General features: G+C 48.6%; 1 protein-coding gene across 6 annotated transcripts in view; it reads right to left on the bottom strand.

The window, feature by feature from the left end:
* ssbp4 (single stranded DNA binding protein 4) overlaps positions 1-2,500 on the bottom strand; it is a 64,530-nt gene that overhangs the window by 15,640 nt on the left and 46,390 nt on the right. The window lies entirely within an intron of this gene.

Raw genomic sequence — 2,500 nt, 5'->3', positions numbered from 1 at the left:
TAAAGGGCTCTGAACACGTTGGCTAAAAAGGACAGAGAGAAAATGCCAACAAGAAGAAGACACCACATCTGTGTCTCCCCGCCCTCCTTTTCACACCAGAACCCGTCCTACCTCACGCACGCTGTGTTAAAGACGGTACAGACAGAACAACCCAGAGAAAAAAAAAATGTACCCGTTACCGTCAGGACAACTATCACACAGCACTAGATCTGCAGTCTTTCCCAAGCTCTCGTGTGTGTGTGTGTGTGTGCGTTGCTGGTTCTCGTTCTCGATGTAACGTGATCCTTTTCCTGGCCATTTAGCCACACCCCCTCCCCCCTCCCCCTCCCCCTCCCTGACTGACCCTTACTGCCCAGACAGCCACAGGCCAAAGGGCCCAGGCACACAACCCCCAACACACACACACACACACACAACCCCCAACACACACACACACACAGTCACTGATAAATACACACACGCGCGCACACACACACACACACACACTCACTGATCAATATACACACACAAACACATTCACTGATAAATACACACACACACAAACACATTCACTGATAAATACACACACACACACACACACACGTAGTCACTGATAAATACACACACTCACACACACACATTCACTGACAAATACATACACACACATTCACTGATAAATACATACACACATTGACTGATAAATACACACACACACACACGTTCACTGATAAATACACAGACATAAACACATTCGCTGATAAATACACACACACACTCACTGATAAATATACACACACTCACACATACTCTCTCACTCTCCCTTTCATTCTCACCCTCTCCCTCTCTCTCACTCACAGACACACACACAGAGCAGGTAAGGGTTTGTTGGCCCTGGCTGCCGCCCGCCCCCCCCCCCCCCCCCCCCCCCATACAAACTCATGCATGTACAGGCACTCAACACACTCACTCCCCCTCTATCTTTTTTTTCCATCCCTAAAAATACAAAAAAAAACCCCAAAAACACAGCACAGAGAACCTCATCTCTGCCACACAGGGATATGTCCTTTTACCCTATTCAGTGTTCTGTTTAGTCAGCTTTACCACCCAAATGAACAGCGTACAAGTGTTGATTAGACACTGCACTGTGTGGCGGCTACGATCGCTCATCTGACCACTCTAGTAACCAGTATCTGATTACTGGAAACTACACACTTTGAACTGAGGCAACTGGAGAACTGCTGTTCTTGCTCCCCTGTTTTGCTCACTCGCATGCACACATGCTCACACACACACACACACACACACACACACACACACACAGGCATAAACACACACACACACAGGCACACACAAACAGTGTGAGAGAGAGAGAGAAAAATCCCTGGGAATGAGTTAGTTCCCTCGACTCATTAAGAGTGGGGTGCACCAGATGCATGCTGGGAGGTGGAGAATGAACTGTGTTCCGGTCAGTGTGAGAGGCCACATCTGCTTGTTTATTTGTTTATTTGTCTATCTGTCTGTCTGTCTGTCTGTTTGTTTGTTTCTGCCGAAAGCCCACAGCAAGGCTGCAACTCTCTCTCCATCGCGCTCAGGTAGAGTGAGCACACGGCCCCGCTCGCCTTGTTGCCATGACAACCCCGACCTCAGCTCCTGCTCTCTAGTGCCCATTAAAACCCCCCCCAGGCTGTCAATCATCCAGCTGGCCGCCAGTGAGAGAGACAAGAAACGGAGAGAGGAAGAGAGAGAGAGAGGGAGAGAGAAAGAGAGAGAGGGAGAAAGAGAGAGAGAGACAGAGAGAGAGAGAGAGAGAGAGAGAGAGAGAGAGAGAGAGAGAGAGAAAGCAAAGGATGAAGATGGAGTTTAAAGAAGCCTGTGGCTTTGGATGGTCCTGTCTGTGCTTAACTACTGTCACTGCCTCTCTCTCTCTTTCTCTCTCTCTCTCCATCACTATCTCTTTCTTTCTCAACCCCCAGACCCCCTCCACTCCTCAGCCTGTGTTCTACTGCTACCACTATCTCATCTCTCTCTCTCTCTCTCTCTCTCCCTCCCTCCTCCCCCTAATGCCACACAAAAACACAAACAGACACACAGCAGCTCTGCTGAATTTAACCCCCTGCTCTCCTTTTCACTTCTCCCTCATTTTTCTGCTCCAAGCGCTTCTCCTTCCTGTGAGGAGACATAAATAAACCATGCCCTCTATTCTTCCATCTCTCTCTCTCTTTCTCTCTCTCTTTCTGGTTTTCCAGAGGAAGAGGAGATGGGGTTTCAGAGGCTGTGGAGTCATTAAGAAGGGCTGGTGTAATTATCTGCAGAGATCTGTCAGCTTGAAGTGACACAGTGAATGAATACTTTCATCTGTCCATTGGTCTGAACCTGGGCTTCAGCCCGTGTAACACAGCCCTGTCTAATCAAGACCAAGACCAAGACGAGTTTACACTCTGCAGTTACCGATCTCACACACACACACACACACACACACACACACACACACACACAGACCAGCAAGAACCCAAAACCAAAC

Source organism: Chanos chanos, chromosome 9, assembly GCF_902362185.1.
Source record: "Chanos chanos chromosome 9, fChaCha1.1, whole genome shotgun sequence".
NCBI lineage: Eukaryota > Metazoa > Chordata > Actinopteri > Gonorynchiformes > Chanidae > Chanos > Chanos chanos.
This window is presented reverse-complemented; position numbering and strand designations above follow the sequence as displayed.